Raw genomic sequence first — 16,772 nt, 5'->3', positions numbered from 1 at the left:
ATGACAGCAAAGTCATTCTTGATGAGCCCGAGGTTGAAATATTAGGTACATATTTAAAGTCCCCAATTAAATGGCATACTCTGTAGATTAAGATAAAGTATAGCTAGAACTGCTGACTGCTTTAATTATTTTGAGACATTAGCTTTAGGTTGTGATTTAAAGTGCCAGGACCCTTTCTGGTTCCACCTTTATTAAACCTCAGTTGCAGTAATTCCCACTCGTTACAATAGATTAACAGAGGAAGTAATTTGAGATCTGACATTGGGAGAAGAAAGAAATAGAGAAGGGATGGCTGAGTAATGTGCATGTTATTTCAGATCAAGGTCACAGGATGAGATAGGAATTATGGAGCGGATAATGTCACATTAATAATTCACTATCTACCCAATAATTATGTGCATTTATTTTACGAAGAGTGCAAATGTGTACCAAAACAAGGAGGTAAATTTGTTATGTAAATAATGGGTAAAATGTCAATGCACATGGGAACCAGCCTTGTTGTCTGGTGATGTTCCCATCTCACTTAATAGGGTGCGGTTTCAAGAGTCTGGTGGAGTGGCTTGCAGTGATCTGACACGTACTGTATGTCTCTCTTAAAGGACTCCTTATTGCATCAAATCACTGTTGGAAGCCAGAGGGACTTTGATCAGAATGAGGAAAACTCTTCAGTAAAATGGAACAACAGGCATGGAATTGGGCACAGCCCTTGAGATCCTGATGAAAGAGGAGAACACCTAGAGAGAGGCAGCAACACACACACAAAATGCTGGGAGAACCCAGCAGGCCATGCAGCATCTATAGAGGGAAATCTACAGTCAATGTTTGGGCTGAAACTATGTTCCTTGAGTATTTTGCAAGTGTTGCTCCTTGGAGAGAGGTCCCACTTGTTCAGGAGCCCCAGTATAATCTCCACATCAAAGATGAAGAGACAATGAGAGGTTTTCAGGGAAATTTCACACAATTAGCATGTGACAATAAAATGTTTAATGATCTCATCTTAGCACAATCTAATGCTGAACAACATAAACACTCGCGACGATTATTGATACGACAATTTTAGAAATGCCTGAAACTATCTGATCCAGGATTTGGGTTAGTATTTGGATTTAAGACCTCCCAGCAGCAGCTATCTAGAGAAGAAAGAGGTGCCAACAGTTTGCCTGTAAATCACATAAATTGCAATGCATTTAAGTTATCACAATGGCCTTGGGGCTGACACTGGCCTTGATCCTTCACAGGAATGGATTCAGAAATGATTGTAGACAAGGTTAGGCCTCCCTACAGGGAAACAATTGTTAACATGGCAGTGATTACAATAATTTCCAAAGCAGAAATAGTTTAACTGGTCCTACAGAATTGAAAGAGCCCATACAATTGCTTGGTTTTATGACAATTTTACAGAGCATTTTACTCATATTCAGCGATGCAAATGCAAATACAAGTCACCTAATCATTTTGTCTGGTAACACTGAACTTCACTTACCAAAAGCAATCTTCTTCCACGGACTTCTCTGGGACAAGATAAGGCAAAGGATTTGATCTCTCTTCTGATGGTCAGCTCTAGAAATTCATTTCTGAAGGAAGATATGGGATCACTAGTCAGTTGACTGAACCTTAATTGCAAAGTCCATAAATATTATGTAGAAAGGCAACAATAAAAGAACAATTGATTGATTTAACAAAAGACCACACAGAATAAAAATCACTCCTAAATGAGAGGGAGAAATAAAAGTCAGAAGTATCAGTATTACTGTGGAGTAAAGGGAATTAGAGATGCATGAGAGAGGATCTGAATAAAGTCGAGTAGAAGGTGACACTAGCAGGGATGATAGCTGACCAGAAAATGCCAGAGTTCCTGGAAACAATTCAGAAGGTGCAGAACGTATACATCCCAAAGAAAAAGTAGCTTTCTAAAGGCAGGCTGACAAGGGAGGTCAAAGTCAACACAAAAGCAAAAGAGAAAGCATATAAGAGAGCAAAAATTAATGGGAGGTGAGAAGACTAGGAAGCTTGAAAAATCATCAGAAGGCAACTAAAAAGCCATAAGGAGGGAAAAGATAAAAATATGAAAGTAAACAAGCCAATAACATCAAAAAGGATACCAAGAACTTATTCAGATATATAAAGAGTAAAAGAGAGGCGAGAGTAAATATCAGACTGCTGGAAAATAATGTTGGAGACATAGCAATGGAGGACAAGGAAATAGTGAATTTATTGATTTAAGTATAATGCATCAGTCTTCACTGTGGAAGACACTAGCAGCGTGCATGAAGTTTGAGAGTGTCAGGGGGCAGAAGTGAGTATTGTTGCTATTACTAGAGAGAGAGTGCTTAGGAAGCTGAAAAATCTGAAGGATCATGTTAGCTGGATCAGGTGCAGGGTTTGGAAAGAGATATCTGAAGAGATTGTGGAGGAATCAGTAACGACCTTTCAAGAATCATTAGATTCTGGCATGGTGATGCACCATCAATAACTCACTCTGAGACGTAAGGCGAGATATCGGCTTTTATTAACTGAAGAAGGAACCAGCAGTGAGTGACCATCATATTACATCCTGGAGAATGAGGCAGAGGATCAGACCTTGATCGCCTTTATACCGGGGCCTGTGGGAGGAGCCACAGGAGCAGTCAGCAGGGGGCGTGTCCAGACAGGCACATAGTTCACCACACATGGTTACGGTGAACTGGAAAGTTGCAAATGCCACTCCACTCTTCAAGAAAGGGAGGCAGAAAAAAGAGGAAATTATAGGCCAGTTAGCCTGACCTCAGTGGTTGGGAAGATGGTGGAGTTGATTGTTAATGATGAAGATTCAGGGTACTTAGAAGTACGTGATAAAATGATTTTAATGATCTGGATACAGAATTGATGGCTTTGTGGCCAAGTTTGAGGATGATATGATGGTAGGTGGAGGGGCAGCTAGCGCTAAGGAAGAAGGGAGGCTGCTGATGGACTTAAACAGATTTGGACAATGGGCAAAGAAGAGGCAGATGGAATACAGTGTAGGGAAGTGTATGGTCATGCACTGTGGTAGAAAGAAAAAGCTATTTTCTAAATGGGAAGAAAAATCAGAGGTGCAAAGGGACTTGGGAGTCATTTTGGAGCAATCCCTTAAAGTTAACTTGTAGGTTGAGTCAGTGGTGAGGAAAGCAATGCAATGTTAGCATTCATTTCGAGAGGACAAGAACATAAAAGCAACAATGTAATGATGAGGCTTTTAAGGCAGTGAAGAGGCTTCATTTGGAGTACTGTGAGTTTTGGGTTCATTACCTGAGAAAGGATATGCTGAAATTGGAGAGTGTTTAGAGGAGGCTCATGAGAATGATTCTGGGAATGAAAAAGTTATCCTATGAAGAGCATATGATGGCTCTGTGCCTGTACTTGATGGAGTTTAGAAGAATGAGGAGTTGATCTCATTGAAACCTATCGAATGTTGAAAGGCTTTGATAGAGTGTATGCAAAGAGGATGCTTCCTATAGTAGGGGGAGTCTAGGACCAAAGAACACAGCCTCATAATAGAGGGATATCCACTTAGAACAGTGGAGAAGGAATTTTTTTTTAGCCAGAGGATAGTGAATCTGTGGAATTTTTTGCTATGAAGACAAGATCACTGGGTGTATTTAAGGCGGAGGTTGATTGGTTCTTGATTAGTCAGGGTGTACAAGGATATGGGAAGAAAGCAGGAGGATGGGTTTGAGAGAAAAATGAGTCAGCCATGATGAGTAGACTCGATGGGCCAAATGGTTTAATTCTGCTCCTATGCCTTATGGTCATATAGTCTAAATGAATTATTATCCATGCAGAACTCAAACTGCACAAACTTCCTTACAGTAGACTCACACAAATCTTTGAATATTAATCAAAAGCCCTTGAGCTGGGTTATCATCATAACTAATTTAACATTGCATTGTATTTCTACCAGTTACGGTGCTTCTTAGCTACACTGTCAGTCAGGAGAATCTGGGACAAATTTCTGTGCAACCAACATTAACTGTAGCATTATGGAGGTGAATGTCTACATCTTCCTTCTGTTTACGTCCAAAGTGGGCACTCATAATTGCAAATACTGGAATTATTGAAACATCGAGAACTGTCTAAAAGGGAAAAGCAAAATGGAGATCTATTGTAACATACTCAAAATGCTGGAGGAACTCATTAGGTCAAGCAGCATTTATGAATAGTTGTGTTTGGGATTCAGTGTGTTGACATTGTGCATTTGGTTCCTTTGGCTCCCCTGGGCAATCACAAACACAGATGCTTAATTCCAAAATCTTTGTAACTCCACTGGTAATGTCAAAATATATCAGATGCTGAGAGATACAGTCAATCAAACTCCTTATCAATATGTTTCTTTTCTTTTTGTTGAAAACTAACCCAGGGTTATAAATTCCCCATCACTGTTAGATAACAATCCTCTTAAGCTTAATTATGGCTCAGAATACAAGACCTAACAGCTTCCTCTAATAATGTATCATGAGGTGAGGTCAGGCTGACTGCTCTAAATATCATGGTACCGTTCAACTAAATGTAGCATAAGAGAGAATCCGTGGAAAACCAAGCAGCTGGAGTCATACCTTGTATAAAAGAAGATGGTTGTGGCTTTGATGATCACTTAGCTCAGCTCAAGTGCATACCTGCAAAAGTTCCTCTGGACACCAAGGCCCAACCATCTTCAAATGCTTCATCAATAAACTTCCTTCGACTATAATGTCTAAACTCACAATGCCCAATTCCATTCACAAGTCACCAACAAGACTGGAAACACTCTGGCATGGACTGATAATTACTGCACGGAAGTGTCAGGCAATGGCCATCTTCAATGAGAGGATCTAACCTGACCTTCCATTACATTACTATCACTATGTTTCTCACTATTAATAACCTGAGGTTTACTATAGACCAGAAACTTACTGAACCACCAGAATAAATACTGCAGTTAACAACAGCAGCTCAGTTGTAGAGGAGGGTACCTCCACAAAAATCCCCAACCAGTCCAATCAGTTATCCCCAACCAAAAGCCCTGGATAAACCATGAGATCTGCAACCTGTTGAGGGCCAGTTGCAAGAGGTCTAGCTATGATTTCCAGAAAGCCATCTCATGGGCAAAGTGGCAAGTGAATCAATGAAGGATGCTTAAGAGCTGTGGCAGGGTTTGAATGCTATCATATCTTATTAAATAAAATCAGGCAACATAGGTGACAACAGAGCTTCACCTCAAGATAAGCTCAATGACTTCTATGCTCGATTTGACTGTCAAAATGGGGAACCTCCACATCACCTGATGATCCTGTGATTTCTGTTTCTAAGGCCGACAGGTAAGCATCCTTCAGGAAGGTGAACCCATGGAAAGCATCCGGCCCAGAGGGGGTACCTGACCAAGTTCTAAAGATCCGTGCTGAACAACTGGCCGGAGTGTTCACTAAGATCGTTAACCTCTCACTTCAGCAGTCTGTGGTGCTCACCTGCTTCAAACATTCTTCGCTTATACCAGTGCCTAAGAGCGTGGTAATCTGCCTCAATGACTATCATCCAGTTATACATACATCCACTGTGATGAAGTGGTTTGAGAGGTTGACGATGAAACACATCAACTCCTGCCTGAGAAGCGACATGGATCCATTCCAATTTGCCAACCAGAACAAAAGGCCCATAGCAGCTGCCATTTCATTGGCTCTTCACTCAACCATGGAACATCAGGACAGCAAAGGTGCATACATCAGAATGTACCTTATCGACTACAGATCAGCATTCAATACCAACCTCCCCTCAAAAATAATCCCCAAGCTTCAAAACCTTGGCCTCAATATCTCCTTGTGCAACTGGATCCTGGATTTCCTCAGTTGCTGACCCCAGTCAGTTCGGATTGGCAGCATCTCCTCCATAATCTCCATCAGCACATATGCACCACAAGGCTATATATATGCTTAGCCCCTACTCTATTACTGTACACATATGAATGAGTGGCTAAGCACAGCTCCATTAGCCGTGCTGATGATACCACTGTCGTCGTGGTGATGTATCAACATGTCGGAGGGACACTGAAAATCTGGCTGAGAGGTACCACAACAACAACCTCTTGCTCAATGGCAGCAAGACCAAAAAGTTGATTATTGACCTTAGGAGGAGGAAACCAGAGATCCATGAGCCAGTCCCCATCAGGGGATCAGAGATTGAGAGGGTCAACAACATTAAATTCCTTGGTGTTATCATTTCAGAGGATCTGTGCAGGGCCCAGCACTTTAGTGTAATTACGGAGAAAGTACAGCAATGCCTTTACTTCTTTTGGAGCTTGCAGAAGATTCGGCATGGCATCTAAAACTCTGACAAACTATTACAAATGTGTGGTGGAGAGTAAATTGACTGGCTGCACCAGAGCCTAGTGTGGAAATGTCAAAGCCCTTGAATGGAAAATCCTACAAAAAGTAGAATATACAGCCCAGTCCATCACTGGTGAAGCCCTCCCCACCACTGAGCACATCTACACGGTGCATTTTTGCAGGAAAGCAGCATCCATCATCAGGGACCCCCACCACCCAGGCCATGCTCTCTTCTTGCTGCTGCCATCAGGAAGGAAGTAAAGTTGCCTGAGGACTCACACTACCAGGTTCAGGAACGGTAATAATCATTACCCAGTAACCATTATTCTCTTGAACTTCACTCAGCTTCACTTGACCCTTCACTGAAATGTTCCCACAATCTATGGACTCGCTTTCAAAGATTCTTCATCTCATGTTCTCAATATTAGTTGCTTGCTTGCTTGTTTATTTATTTATTTATTATTCTTTCTTTTTGTATTTGCACAGATGATTATTTTTTGCACAGTGGTTGTATGCACAGTTGGTGTGGGCTTTCATTGATTCTATAACAGTTATTGAATTTATGTCTACAAGAAAATGAACCTCAGGATTGTGTAAGGTGGAGGGATTTCATATCCATCAGAATGTCCTAATTAACAGGACTAAATTGTGCTAAATGAGAATAAATTCTATAGGGATATGTACCCCACAGAGGACTATGATTAAATGGACTGTGCTGCCAATTGTATATGGAATGTCCAGGTATTGTGCATTACAGATTTTATAATAGTCGCCTGTCTAGCCTAACTGGTTGCCTTCTCGTTTACAAAAGATGTCCAACAATGCAGAAAACTGCTTGCACCGTTTCAGCGGTACAGCCCTCAGACACACTGAACACTCTACTGTACACTATGCATTCTGTTTAACTGGAGGACCAATTCTGGACGTGAGCGGACCAGAAAAGAAAGATCCTCTGTAATAACAATGTTAATTTTTTAATTAGCCCTAAATAATGGAAATGAAACTACCCAATTTATCTACTCACCCCACATTAGACAAATCCCATTAGTCTTTTTAATAAGCATTGGAAATCAATTAGTACCCGAGTCAAGTGTCCACCATAAATGACCAGCCCCATTAAAATATATTAACTGCATATAATTTTATCTATTTGTCAACAATTTATATACTGAGAATAATTTTAAAAGCAACTCACAAGAGCTCTTAACTAAGCAATAATGTGTTGGTTAATTAATGCATGATATACCATATAATGCTGACATTGAGTCAAATTTCTTCACTGCTGAATAAATTAAAATAATTTTCTTTCAGCGATAAATCAAACAATATTTATATAATGAGAAAATAATTCAGGAACCTACAGAGGCTTCTGAAATAAAACTAATAATATTAATATTCCAGCAATATTTATTTAGTCTGACATGGTCCTGGTAATTAGAAATTGGCTTATTACTGTCCCATGTCCCAAGATACAGTGAAAGCTTTGATTTGCATGCCAAAGGTTGCAAGTTAATACAAAAGGAAAACACAACCAAATGCAGAATAGAGGGTTAGGTACAGAGAACATGCAGTGCAAGGGTATGTTGAGAGATCAAAGTTTGCCTACATCTTGATCATATACGAGATCCACTCCGGAGTCATTTAACAATCAGATAGAAGCTGTCCTTAAGGCTGCTGGTACAAGTCTCAAGCTTCTATCTTCTGCTCATTGGAGGAGGAAGAAAAGACCCCTTTCAGCACGTAAGTGCCATTTCAAAAATGGCATGACAGCTTTCTAATAAGTTCAGATTGAACATGTCATCTAAAACTTTGTCAAACTTCTATAGACGCACAATGGAGAATATCCTGACTGATTGTATCATGGCCTGATATGGAAAGACGAATAACCCAAGAATGGAAAAGCCTACAAAAAGTGGCTGTACAATACAGCCCATTCCATCATGGGTAAAGCAATGCCCACCATTGAGCACATCTCCAAGAAAAACTACCACAAGAAATCTCCATCCATCAAGGATCCCCACCATACAGGCCATGCTCTCTTTTTGCTGCTGCCATCGGGAAGGAGGTACAAGAGTTTCAGATCCCACATCGCCAGGTTCAGGAACAGTTATTACCCTTACATCTTCAAGCTCCTGAACCAGCAGGATAACTTCACTCACCTAACATTGAACTGGTCACTAAACACAACCTATGGACTCACTATCAAGGGCTCGGTATTATTTACTTACTTAATGTTTTTTTGTATTTGCACAGTTTTTCTTCTTTTACATATTGTTTGCTAGCCAGTCTTTTGTGTGTAGTTTTCTCATTGATTCTATTGTATTTCTTTGTTCTAATGTGAAAGCCTGCAAGAAAATGAAATCGCAGGGTTTTATACAATGATATATACTGTATAAACTTGATTATAAACTTACTTTGTGTTTTTGAATTTTGAGAATGACCAGAGTGAGAGGGATTCTTGATTGTGTTGGCAGTTTTCCCAAGGCAGCAGGAAGCATAGACAGAGTGGGGATTAATGCTGAACACAGTAAGTCATGTCTAAACTTGTAATGTAGTCTTTTGGGTTGCTTTTTATAGCTTGCAATAATATATTTAACCCCAGACAATAACGCCCAATGAGAAATTGATATGTATTCAATCGTAAACAGAAGTACACTGCACCAGAATAGAGAAATGAGAAGCATTTCTGTTTCTTTCCAGAATGCTTTTTTTAAAATACCAAAATCTTATAATGATTGAATTGAAATGCCCTTGAAAGCAGCAAGACACACAACAATGTGGGAGCATAACAGCACTGTTCTATCTGATGATTTTTATGATTGCCAGGGTCAGCCAACAATATTCAGGCTGCAAATTGGCTCATTGCCTCAACAGTGGGACCAACGTGACTGCCCAGCATTTATTAAAAGTGGACTGCTGTATTTAAAGCCAGTAATTAGTGGCAGAGTTCCTAATACTGAAATCAGTCTTCGTGTGATGGTAGGATTGAAAGCAAGCTCCAGTGTTTTCCAACCTCACATTTAGGAGTTTGAAGACTGGACAAGAGATGTTCCTTTCTGCTGAGATTTAGGAGGTCCTCAAGATACAGTATAGCTGCCATAGTCAACTCCAGAGATGGATACACATTTGCAAGAAGTTCAATTACCTCATGAGTGTGACACCTTCAAATGCCTGTATCCTCAACACACCAACCTCCTATTACCCCCTAACTAATAGGCCAAATCTGTCAGAACATCTTCATTCCCTCACACAGAGTGCTGCTGTAAGCCACATATTCACATCAGCTTACAAATGTCACCATCGGCCAACCCTGCGCACATCCTACACACACTAGTAACCTGACCAACATGGCAGTCAATAACATTCACATTACAAACATGCTACATTATTCATCATAGTGGAACCAGTTCAGCACTCATTCTGTGTCTGAATTTTGCAGTCTATCTGTAATAATAAATATCAAATCAAAGATTTATTTCATTTTCCTACAATTAAAATAATTCAGATTCAGATTTCAGATTTCAGATTCAGTTTATTGTCATTTAGAAACCATAAATGCAATGTAGTTAAAAAATGAGACAACGTTCCCCCAGAATGATATCACAAAAGCATATGACAAAACAGACTACACTAGAAAATCCACATAACGTTTGGCAATCCCCAATCCAGAGTCCGGAGAGGCTGCTGCGTATTAATATCGCGCTACCATCTAGTGCGTTCCCCGGAAAGGAGCTCCATATCCACCAGACAAAAACAAGACCAAAAACTAAAGCTACAAGACCTGCACAAAACCACATAATTACAACATATAGTTACAACAGTGCAAACAATAGCATAATTGATTAAAAAAAACAGACTATGGGCACAGTAAAAATAGTCCAAGATGTTAAAGGACTGTAAGTTCAAAAGGAATCACCACAGTTTCCACAAGTCCCCAGGGTCCTGACAGACTCGCCATCCCACGCCAGCGGCAGAAGGGAATACCCCCGCTATGGACTTCCAAGGCGCTGCCTGACTCAGCCTTGCAGACGCAGCAAACAATGGAAGCTCTGTCGAAACCAGCCTTGCAGACACAGCACACACCGAAATTGATTACTAATTTGAACTATATTGTACTTTATAAACCAGGTCAAAACTAATGTTAGATTATCAAAAATTTGAAACTCAATACACTTCATGTATGAACTCTATCTCTACATTATCTCTAACTGGCATTCTTAATTAATAAAAACACACAAATAACATTTTCAAAAGTAGTCGCCTGAATGGTGAAAACAGAAAAAAATACATTTAGAGTATACAGCATGTCAGGCAGTATTAGCAGAAAGATAAAGTGTGGATGATTTAGGTTGTTGACCTTCTGCAAAAACACAATTAAATATTGAATTAACATACTCTTCTTGTGGTTTTAGCTTGCTGAATTGTGGGATCAATCCCTCACTTATCAACCACCCACAGAAATCCATCTCCATCTAGCTCTGCTGTAGGCGACTTATCACAATATTGACTTGCTTTTGTCTTAGTAACTGCCAGGTCAAACATCTAATGGTATTTTGCAAGCTAATTTGGAGCAAACACTTGGAAAGTCATGTCGTTAACTCGGGTCAAAACATGTCATTGAATCATGCTCCTTACACCAGTGGAATTCAGAAGGTTTATTTCATTTCATTCACTCAGCACCATTTATGTTGATCTTTTATTTTAAGGCCCTATTGAATATTTTATGAGATGGTCTCTGAAAGCACACATTAGTCATTGTGTTTCAACTGCAATGGTCCAAAATGAATCAGTACAATGCATACATCTGCCTGATATTTCCACAGATTTGCTCATGTACTCCTTATGAAGTACATGAAATCCTGCTTTCTCAATTATTTTCCATACTCATTGCTTGTTGCAATGACTTCAGAGTGCATTAAGAATGAGCAAATATACAATGTATCCAATGAAGTGGAGGTTTATTCAGAAGCGAGCATTGTATGCCGAGTTTCTGAGCTGCTGCTGCAAACACTACATCTGTGTTACGTTGCCTAAGAAGCAGGCACATTGCTTGACTCTGCTATCCAACAGGTTCACAACATAAGTACACAAGCATGCACAGGTAGAGAATAAAGAGCACGATCCAAGTTCAATTTCAAGTTGAAGTGTATTGTCATTGTATTGTACAACCAAATGAAACAATGTTCTTCTGGACCACAGTGCACTCACAATACACATATCACACAGCACGTAAAACAAAATAATACCACAAATAAGTCAGCAAAATATAATTCAAAATGTACATGAAATGCACAGCACAGGTAAACAATAAACAGTTGAGTAAAAGCACGCTGTCCAGTGACGAGACCTTGTCGTAGGCAGGGTATTCATTAGTCTCACAGCCTAGGGAAAGAAGCTGAAACCCAGTCTGGCAATCTTCATCCTGATTCGCCTGTACCTCCTTCCTGACCATAGTGGGTCATGGAGATTGAGGGTTAGGTGGTAGGGATCCTCAACAATGCTTCAAACACTTTGTATGGAACACCATACCATATTTCAAGATGCATTATAGTTTTCAAATTTATGGTGTATTGCTAATCGCTTACCATATATAGGCAAACACAAGAAAGAAAAACTTTATTTTTATAATTCACTCTTCCTGCTGGAGGTCTTCCCACATGTCTTCAAATATGGCATGAGTTGTTTTTTAGAGCCTCAAATTCAGAAGCTTTATTTCAAAAGTTTCTGGCTTGCACATGCATTTCATTGTGAGAATTACCCCTAAGTCTTTCCATTCTGGACTGGTTTAGATGTTTCGGTGCTGAATTCCCTTTGGACTGTTACATAAACAGTGCAGGCAATGAACCAACACAAGCAGCATTAAAGAGACACTTGAAAACCAATGAATCAGCTCCTGGATTCATTGGCTACTAATGAACCACATCAATAGCCCACACATTTCTCAGTATGGAGCTATGGATTCAGCTGGTTTCTGTATTTGATGGATATTTCTAATGTCCTGCCTTCTAATTTGTCCTTTTTTGGACTCATATTTTCTTACAGTAAAGGAGGATGCTATTTGGTTCATTGAAACTATGCTGCTTGTAAGACCTACTGCACTCTACTAAGCAAGATAGTTGCCCATGGTAGTACAGGAAAGGTATTACAACAGATAGATTGACTGACTGACTGGCAGAAGGCCAATAATGAGAATAATGGGATCATTTTCTGGTTGGCTACCAGTGACTAGTTAAGTTCTGCAGAGGTCAATATTGGGTCCGCTGCTTTTACATTATATGTCAATGATCTAAGTGACAGAATTGGTGGTTTTGTTGCCATATTTGTGGATGATATCAAGACAGGTGGAGGGGCAGGTAGTTTTGAGAAAAGCGGGAGTGTGCAGAAGGATCTGGACAGGTTGGAAGAGAGCCCGAAAAGGTGGCAGATGGAATACAATGTAGGGAAGTGTATTTTCATGCATTTTGGTAGAAGGAAAAAAGCCAGGGACTACTTTCTTAATAGGGAGAGAATTCAGAAACCAGAGGTGCAAAGGGACTTTGGAGTCCTAGTGCAGGATTCTTCAAAGGTTGAGTCAGTAGTGAGCAAGACAAGTGCAGTATTCAATGTTCAGTGTTCAAAGTTAATTTATTACTAAAGTACATATATGTCACCATATACCATCCTGAGATTCGTTCGCTTGCAGGCATACACAGTAAATCCAAAAAACACAACAGAATCAATGAAAGACCACACCCAACAGGATGGACAAGCAACCAGTGTGCAAAAGACAACGAACTGCAAATACAAACGGAAAAAAAGCAATAAATATCAAGAACATGAGATGAAGAGTTCTTGAAAGTAAGTTCATAGGTTGTGGGAACAGTTCAGTGATGGGGTGAGTGATGCTGAGTGAAGTTATTCCTTCTGTTTCAGGGACAGTAACTGTTCCTGAACATGGTGGTGTGGCTCCTGAGGCTCCTTTACCTCCTTCCTGGTGACAGCAGTGAGAAGAGAGCATGGCCTAGACTGCAGGGGTCCTTGATGATGGATGCTGCTTTCCTGTGACAGTGCTCTGTACAGATGTGCTTGATGGAGGGTAGGGCTTTACCCATGATGGATTGAGCTTTATCCACTAAATTTTGTAGGATTTTCCATTCAAGGGCATTGGTGTTTCCATACCACACCATTATTCAACCAGTCAATATACTCTCCATCACGCATAAGTCAGTAAAATGTAATTCAAAATGCATGTGAAATGCACAGGACAGGTAAACAGTAAACGGTTAAGTAAAGGCTTGTGGTCAAATGATGAGACCTTAGTGGTGGCAGGGTTTTCATTAGTCTCATAGCCTAGGGGAAAAAGTTGTTGTGGCACCACTCAACAAGATTTTCAATCTCCCTCCTATATAACTGATCCATCACCAACTTTGATTTGGCCAACAGTGGTGTTACCAGAAAACCTAAGTATAACACTGGAGCTGTGCTTAGCCTCACAGTCATAAGTATAATGCGAGTAGAGCAGGGAGATAAACAAACAGCTTGTGGTGCACCTGTTTTGATGGAGATTGTGGAGGAGATATTTTTGCCAATCCAAAATGACTGAGGTCTATAAGTAAGGGTATCTTTGATCCAATTGCACAAAGAGGTATTAAAGCCAAAGTCCTGAAGCTTATTGATTAGTTCTGAGGGATGATAGTATTGAATGCCAAGATGTAGTCAATAAAGAGCATCTTGTTGCATGCATCTTTCCTGTCCAGATGTTCCAGGGTGGATTGGTGAACTAATGGAATGACATGTGGATCTGTAGGCAAATTGGAGCAGATCCAAGTCCTTTCTCTGGCGGTAGTTGATATGTTTCACCACCAACATTTCAAAACACATCATCACAGTGGACATAAGTGCTACTGGATAATAGTCATTGAGGCAGGTTACCATGTTCTTCTGAGGTACTAGTATAACTGAGCATTGCCTAAAGCAAGTGGGTACCTCAGACTGCCCAAGTGAAAGTTTAAAGATAGCAGTGAATACTCCAGCCAGTTGAAAAGTACAGGTCTTTAATACTTGGCCAAGTACCTCATCTGGGCTGGATGTTTTCCATCAGTTCATTTTCCTGAAGGATGTTCTCACGTTGGAGACTGATATCATTGCATCATCGGGGGCTATAGGAGTTCGTGAAGGTTCCTCCATCTGTTGGCAGTCAAAGCGAGCAGAGAAGGCATTGAGCTCATCTGGGAGTGAAGCATTGTTGTTACCTATGTAGCTTGGTTTCATTTTGTAGGAGGTAATTGCAAATTCACGCCCTGACACAGCTGTCAGGCGTCCTTCAGTGATTCAAGTTTGGTCCGGAGTTGGCACTTTGCACATGTGATGGATTTCCAGAAATCCAGCTTGTGTCCTGGACCTCTCGTGTCTTTCTTGGTTGCCAGATCTGAGTGCCACATATCCAATCCTCAGCAGATTGCAGAACCAGGCTTTTGCTTCTCAAAGACTCTGAATGATTTTTTGGAGTCACACTCGTCTATGACTGTTTTTATAAAGTCTGTGACAACTGTGGTGTATTCATTCAGATCCTCTGATGAGTCCTGGGGGCTGACAATGTAATCCTGTAGATGTTCCTCTGCCTCCTGTGACCATCTCTCTGTTGTCCTTATCTCTACAGCCTTGTTCTTTAGCCTCTGCCTGAATGCAGGTAGGAGAAGGACAGCCAACTGATCAGATTTCACAAAATGTGGTCTAGGTATGGACAGTAGGCATTCCTAATCATAGTTCATCAGTGGTTGAGTGAGCTGGGATCCCTGGTGCTGCAGGTTATATGCTGATAATAACTGGACAAAGATTTCTTCAAAGAAACCTGTTGGAAGTCCCTGATTAACATGTGAAATGTATCAGGGATAATGGTTTCTTATTTGGTGACAGCAACATTCAATATCTCGAGTGCCTATTAACATCAGTTTTGGGTGATATGTAAACTGTAATCAGGATCATGGAGGAGAACTCTCTTAGTAAGTAGAACAACAGGCACTTAACTGTTAGATGTTACAGGTTGGGGGAACAAGAGTGTGACAAGACTACTACATCCGAGCACCACAAGTTAACACTGACTCCCACCTTTTGCCTTCTCCAAATCAGCAGTCTGGTCCATCCTGTCTATCACGAAGCCTTCAGGTCTCACCGGCATATCTGGGGTGTTCAGAGTGAGCTACGTCTCCCTGAAACGCAAAATGCAGCTATTCTTCATCTTCCTCTGAAAGAGCAACCTGGCCCTTAGGTCCTCCAATGACAGTACATTTGCTAAAAAAAATGCTGGGTAGAGGGACTTCCATTAATCTGTTTCAGCCTGGCTTGGACTCCTCCCTTCCTCCTTCTCATGCAGCCGTGGCAATGAGCCTTCATCCACTTAAAGGTGCTGTACTTGTCTGCTTGAGAATTAAGTCCGCTAAATCCTTCAGAAGATCGTGAAGTCACTAGTACATTAACGTGGTTCAAAGGTACCTTTCTTAAAGGGAAGTTACAGGTTTCAGATTGCAGTGAGAGAATTCAGAAGAGGGATTTTTTAAGTTTTGTAAGCAATTGCTATGATTCACCAATGCTATCTTGGAAACTTCATTCATTCATTCATTTTGAGAAGATTAGACTATCAAAGCAATAATGAGATGTTCAAGGAATTATAAAGTGCTTATCAGACTGCATTTGGAATATGATGAGCAGCTTTGGGTCCCTTATTCAAGACAAAATGTGCCGGCATTGGAGAGGGTCCAGAGGAGGGTTTAAAGATAATCCCAGGAGAGGAAATAAATCACGTAAAGTAAGCGTTTGATGGTTCTGGGCCTGTAGCCAATGGAATTTAGAAGGATGACGAGAAATCCCATTGAAACCGAACATCTAAGACCTGGATGGAGATGTGGAGGATGTTTCCAATAACTGAAGAGTGGAGGGCACAGCCTTAGAGGAGGATTTTTTTGGTAAAAGGTGGTGAATCTATGGAATTCATTCCTACAAACGGCCATGAAAGCCAATACATTGGGTATACTTGAAGCCAAGTTTGACAGGTACTTGATTAGTAAAAATGTCAAAGGTTAAGGAGAAAAGGCAGGAGAATGAGGTTGAGGAGGGAAAGCAAATCAGCTGTGATTGAATGGTGGAGCAGACTTGATGAGCCAAATGGCCTAATTCTGCTTTTATGTCTTAGCAAACACAGAACAAAGCAGATGAACAGGCCCATCCGAACACAATATAGTGCCACCAATTAAATTAGTAATGAAATGACTAACTAAACTTACCTCTCTCCTGCCTACATAATGACAATATCATTCCATTTTCCTCACATTCATGTGCCAATCTATACATCTCTTACAAATCCCCAAAGTTTCTGCCTCTACCAACCCAGGCAGCTCATTCCAGGCACTCACCACGCTGTGTAAGCAAAAACTTGCCCCTCACAACTCCTTATCTTAAACACATGCCTTGTGGTATTAGAAA

At 40.6% G+C, this 16,772-nt stretch overlaps 1 protein-coding gene across 1 annotated transcript in view; it reads right to left on the bottom strand.

The window, feature by feature from the left end:
- Positions 1–16,772, bottom strand: part of LOC132391709 (janus kinase and microtubule-interacting protein 1-like) — a 236,253-nt gene that overhangs the window by 182,240 nt on the left and 37,241 nt on the right. The window contains exon 3 of the mRNA XM_059965260.1: positions 1,484–1,574. The gene's annotated coding sequence lies outside the window, so the exon portion shown is untranslated. The remainder of the gene's footprint in view (positions 1–1,483; positions 1,575–16,772) is intronic.

The sequence above is a fragment of the Hypanus sabinus genome, chromosome 3, assembly GCF_030144855.1.
Source record: "Hypanus sabinus isolate sHypSab1 chromosome 3, sHypSab1.hap1, whole genome shotgun sequence".
Lineage (NCBI taxonomy): Eukaryota > Metazoa > Chordata > Chondrichthyes > Myliobatiformes > Dasyatidae > Hypanus > Hypanus sabinus.
The sequence above is the reverse complement of the archived record's forward strand: the minus strand, read 5'-3'. Positions and strand labels throughout refer to the sequence as shown.